This window comes from Podarcis liolepis, assembly GCF_965112155.1.
Source record: "Podarcis liolepis genome assembly, chromosome: 8".
Classification (NCBI taxonomy): domain Eukaryota; kingdom Metazoa; phylum Chordata; class Lepidosauria; order Squamata; family Lacertidae; genus Podarcis; species Podarcis liolepis.
The window spans coordinates 70089972-70095971 of record NC_139560.1 but is presented as its reverse complement, the minus strand read 5'-3'; positions in this window follow the sequence as shown (position 1 = coordinate 70095971).

Here is a 6000-nt window from a genome sequence, read left to right as displayed (position 1 = left end):
ATTCTCTGAATGCCACCACAAATTCCTGGAGCCAGAGCTACCTGGGAGTAATCGGATGGATGAGGTTTTCTTCTGCATGGCTTGTGTCAATCACCGTATTGATTGGTTTATTTATACCTGTCCTTTGATTTGGGGAGGAGGTGGCGGGGTGCACAGCCTGGCATAAATGCAGCCCACACTTGGATACAGAACGTTAAATCATTTAACGGATTTGTGGTTCAGATGATTGAGGTCCTCGGGTCTCGGAGCTGTATTGAAAGACTCTTACTCCTCACCCCACCCCACCCGTTATTGTCATTCACTGTCATTTCCACTTGGCTGTGTGCTGTGACAGATCAGATTACCAGAAGCATCCCAAATGTAACATTTCAAAGGTGGGGCTTTTATGCCAATAGTGATGTCCATGATCTCTTGACTAAGGGCAACTTTTGAAAACTGTGTGACTTCAATTCCCTGTGGGCATTAGTAGCACCATACATCTGTGCCCAGGATGCTCTCATTCCCCCACCCACCCACAAGGATCTCACTGCCCCAGGCCATTAATACTGCCAGGCACCTCTCACGGCACTTTTGTAAGGGAGCTGCTTGACTCCCATCCATGGCAAGTGGCACGTATCTTAGATACTTCCAAGTCATTGCCTACCACCAACAGCAGGTAATGCCTTGTGGGGCTAAGATGGCTACTGCTTACTGTTGGTGGCAGCTGAGTTGCTCCTCTCCAGAAGAATGAGGGAAAGCAGATTAGAAGTGACAGACAGGATCACAGAATGGTAGAGTTGGAAGGGACCCGAGGGTCATCTAGTCCAACCCCCTGCAATGCAGGAATCTTTTGCCCAATATGGGGCTTAAACCCACAACCCTGAGATTAAGAGTCTCATACTCTACCAACTAAGCTATCAGGGGATTAGAGCAAAACTAATAATAACCAGTGCTGTGCTGAACATCTCCTTCCTTCCTCCCTCCCTCCCTCCTCCCTCCCTTTTCTCTAGCAGCAATTAATGAGAAAAGAAATTGCATGTGGAAATTATCAAAAGAGAGAGAAAAAACTGATGAAATTCTAATGGGTGAGATGTAAGTTTATTGCTGCACTTATCTTACTTCCTCAGTGGCTAAGGCTTGTTTGTAAGTGTCCTTCCTTTCATTCTACGCTTTGTCTCTCCAGTAATCTGCACTCTGCAGCCTTCCTGGGTGCCTTCATGTCCTGAAAATCCTATGATGTCCTTTGGTGGACTTTCTTGTAAGCATGGGAAGGTGGGGAGGCTGTTTACTATGAGCCTGACAGTTGCATGTCCAGGTTTTTGGTTTTTTTGTTTGTTTTTTGTTTAGTGAAGTCTTTTTTATTTTTAAACAAAATCAGCGTGGCAAAAAAAAAATATGTTTAAGGTAACAGGAAGGAGTCTCCTTAAAAACAAAATCTTTCCCCACGCCTGAGAAACCAGAAATGGTACATTATAAGGAGGGCATCCTTGTTATTAGATGCCAGATGGGAAGTACCTGTGGTCCTGCCTGAGCTTGCCTGTGGCCTCATGTACATGCACTCACTGACTTCCCCACACCGTAGCAAAAGGATCCTTTCATTTCTCATAGCCAGGAGCCCTCTCGCTCTGAATCCCAGCCACAGTAATTTCTGCCGCAGAAATCAGTGCACAGAACCAGTTCTGAAAGTATTAACAAAATAAATAGCAGTCTCACACTTCTGGAAATAAAGCCTGGTAATAAGAAGAAAGGCAATTTAGCTCGGGATGAAAATAGGCATACAGGTCCAGAGGGCGCCTATGAGAAGGGCACAGCAGGACCAGACTTTCTTTCCTCCCGTTTCATATTGCAGCTATTTCAGGGGAAATTAAGATGAATGCTGCAAAAGACAGCATATTTATTCCAGCAGAATTGCCTGCAGATGAATATCAATTACATGGTCGATTCATCCCCAGTTGATTAGTGTTGGTAGGAGCGGTTTGGATTGTGACAAAGAGTCGGTCAGTCTCTGTTCCTTGTCACAGCAGATGATAAACTTTCACCCAAGTCCCATTCCTCAGAGGCTGGCTCATCTCCCACTTGAGTCCTAATAGAGCTGCTTCTTCCTTTTCTCTCTCTCCTCCCCCCATGCTCCTGATACCAATGCATTGTTCAGGCACAGAGAAGGGCAGTGGTTTAATAGCAGAGCATCTACTTTCCATGTAGTAGGTCTCAGGTTGAACTCTCAGCATCTCCAGGTTGGGCCAGTAAAGAACCCTGTCTGCAAAGCTGCTGTCGGCCAGTGTGGGCAACACTGAGCTAGATGGATCAATGGTCTGACTCAGTATAAGCAGATTCTGATACTTTCCTGCATGTTTATGTATCACTCAACACTTGCTTACTCAGCCAGATATGTGAATTTATGTAAGAAGCTATGACTGGTTTTTTTTATATATATGCCTGTTGTCTTTGTCCATGGAGTTTTCTTGGCAGGGATACTGGAGTGGCTTGCCGGTTCCTCCTCCAGCATCTTAAAAAGTAGAGACATCACTTTGCCAACAAAGGTCTGTATAGTTAAAGCTATGGTTTTCCCAGTGGCGATGTATGGAAGTGAGAGCTGGACCATAAAGAAGGCTGATCGCCGAAGAATTGATGCTTTTGAATTATGGTGCTGGAGGAGACTCTTGAGAGTCCCATGGACTGCAAGAAGATCAAACCTCTCCATTCTGAAGGAAATCAGCCCTGAGTGCTCACTGGAAGGACAGATCCTGAAGCTGAGGCTCCAATACTTTGGCCACCTCATGAGAAGAGAAGACTCCCTGGGAAAGACCCTGATGTTGGGAAAGATGGAGGGCACAAGGAGAAGGGGACGACAGAGAATGAGATGGTTGGATGGTGTTCTTGAAGCTACTAGCATGAGTTTGATCAAACTGCGGGAGGCAGTGGAAGACAGAAGTGCCTGACATGCTCTGGTCCATGGGGTCACAGAAGAGTCGGACACGACTAACTGACTAAACAACAACATGACTGTTTATCCATCTAGCTCAATATTGTCAATTCCAATTGGCAACAGCTTCCCCACAAGTCTCAGGCAGAGACCATCATTTGATACCTGGTTAAAAAAACACACACCTGGATATGCCAAGGAATCTGGGGCATTCTACTTTCTGCAGGCAAAGCTATGTTCTCTTCTCCAACAGCTGGGTTAACATCCAGTCATATGAACCATCTATGAATTCTCATCTGTGAGTTCTCCCTGGGGTGCAAGCCTGGGCTGTGTGTATGGAGGTTCTGGGCTGCCCAGATGACAATATCCCACTCCCCTCAGCCTCAGTGATGTGGATGAAAGGAAAGTAGAGCAAAACGTTTGGCACCAGCTTGGCTGCAGGACATTCTGGAAGGAGGCATACAAGACACCATCCAACCATCTTAGGTACTCCCCTCCGGATTTGTGTAGGGTTTACTCCTTAGCCTTTCCTCTTCCTGAAGATATCCCGCAAGGCAGTGAAGGTTTAGGATCAGAGTTTTCCTTCTCCTAGATGAGAAACCTTCCTAGAGGCCCCACCTGCCTCTGCAGAAACTACCTTCTTGAGCATTGGACCTCCTATTGGTCTTGTCCACTCAATCTCCCGGAGCCTGACTTCACATGCAGGGGAAGTCCCAAACTCACTGAAGTATGAGACCCATCAGCTACACTCACCTGGTTTAGCTGGCCAGTCAAAGCCTTTTTCTGTGATGTGGCTGCTGTCACACACCAACAGCTTCTGGGTCATGTGGCCAGCATGATTAAGCCACTTCTGGTGAACCAGAACAGTGCATGGAAACACCGTTTACCTTCCTGCCGGAGTAGTACCTATTTATCTACTTGCACTCTGACATGCTTTCGAACTGCTAATTGGGCAGGAGCTGGGACCGAACAACGGGAGCTCACCCCATCGTGGGGATTCGAACCGCCAACCTTCTGATCGGCAAGCCCTAGGCTCTGTGGTTTAGTCCACAGTGCCACCCTTGTCCCGCTGGCCCGCATAGGCAGCATTAAAACCCAGCCAAAGGAAAGCTGGAGCATAATCGTCTACAGTTCTGCCCTGGTTTCTCAAGCACCTCAACTTCATTGATTTGGTGAAGGACCTGAAAATACAGCTCTCTGATCTACATTGCTTTTCCAGATTACCAAACTTCATTTGAATATAACGTTTGCAAGACAGGTTGAAAGGAAGCATAAGACGTGGTTTTCCCATAGTTACCCACAAGAACCATATAGGTTTCTGTTGATGCACATAGACGTATGCCTCTTCCTGTGTGCAGGAGGAGTTCTGTATGCTGCTTTCCAGAATAAATGCATATCTTATACTTATGAGGTGTTATTATTTGTTGTGATAACCACCCACATGCTATTCCTTGCCTCCCTTTGATGTAGTGCAACGAGGAGGAGCAGTAAAAAGTCATCTAGCCATCTTTTTATTCCCTCCCTCCCGGTGCAGTACGTTATGTGGAAGTCTAAAACAATGTTTTTAGCAAATCACTAAAGAGAAAACCGGCAGAGAATCTGAAGTCAACAATAACTTTTTATTATTTCCCTATCTATTTGCTAAGGCAGGGAATTCATTTTACGCAGCCTTGCCTTATACTAAAGGTGCAACCAGATTACATTTTGCAATTAATTTAAAATGAGGCCAGAAACAAGCAAGAGCTCTGCTGAGAGAATATTCCACACTTATGCTTTTCCTCCTTCAAATCAAGAAAGGGGACAGGGGAAAATTGGTCAGGATTAGATATCTTCTTCTTTTTTTAAAATGAATTTTATTAGCATTTTCCACACAGCAACAACAACACGAAAGATATCAAAAAATAATAATACACAACACACAAAAATCAACATTAAAAACTAAAAAAACAAAACAAAAACAAAACAACAAAAACAAATCCATATCTTACAAGTTAATATTATAAACACTAAAACAACAACAACAAGACATTGTTGATATCTTCATGATGAAGTTTGCTGCAAAATTTATGGAATTGCTTTTGATTATTTATTAAGGTATTTATCTCACCCACCCACTACAACTCTGATAGATCCCCCCCCCCCATAATTTCAATCATCCTTGCGTGATAACCATTCCTAGTTAAAAGTTCAAGGATGTAAGCCTCTTTAAAACTTGCATTGGTCCTTGTTGGCCAGTTTTGGTTCCCCAACCACAGATGGATTCCTGATATTTCAATGTAGCACATCTGGAAATAGACAAAGTGTAATGGAGAAAAGGTGGAGAAAAACAAGCTGAGGAGGAAAGGAGCAGGGGGAAGCAAAGGTGTTAGCAGAGAATGTGTGCTGCATTAATTTATTCATTTAAGAGAGCCAGCCAGGTCTGCCAGCAAGATTCCAGTTTATAATAATTACTCATCTGATTCATGCACACACTTGCCCATCTGCCTGCTGTTGCATATTTGACACTTTAATAGCTAGCATGGATGAATGGCCACCCCTGTGGATGGAAGCCGATTATAGTATTGCTTAATAGCCACAGAGCAAGTTATTTTGAAGTCTGAGATAATGTAATAGATCCTAAAACAAATACAGTATTTCTCGCACTAGTGTCAAACCACCAGCACCTTCTTTGTCTCGACATAGACAGGCAGATTGAAGAAACTCTAGGCTTTTAATCACCAGTATCTAGGAAATAAAATCTGTGATGGAAGCTGTCAGACTGATCCCATCCATCTCTCAAACAAGTCTATCCATCACAATCTTTTCCACTGTCTTCCTGCATTGGTTTCTGAATTTTCAGCTGGCTGGGATTCAGGACTAAATTCATGGTCCATAAAGCTAATACAGAAAACCACAGACAAAGCTTGTCTGCACGCCATATTTTTAAAGCACATTCCACCCCAAAGAATTATGGGTTCTGTAGTTTGTTAAGGGTGCTGTGTATTGTGGCTTTGTGAAGGGTAACCTACAGTTCCCATGATTCTTTGTGTGTGTGTGTGTGTGTGTGTGCGCGCGCGCGCGCATGCAGTCAATATCAACAGAACCTTTAAACAATATAA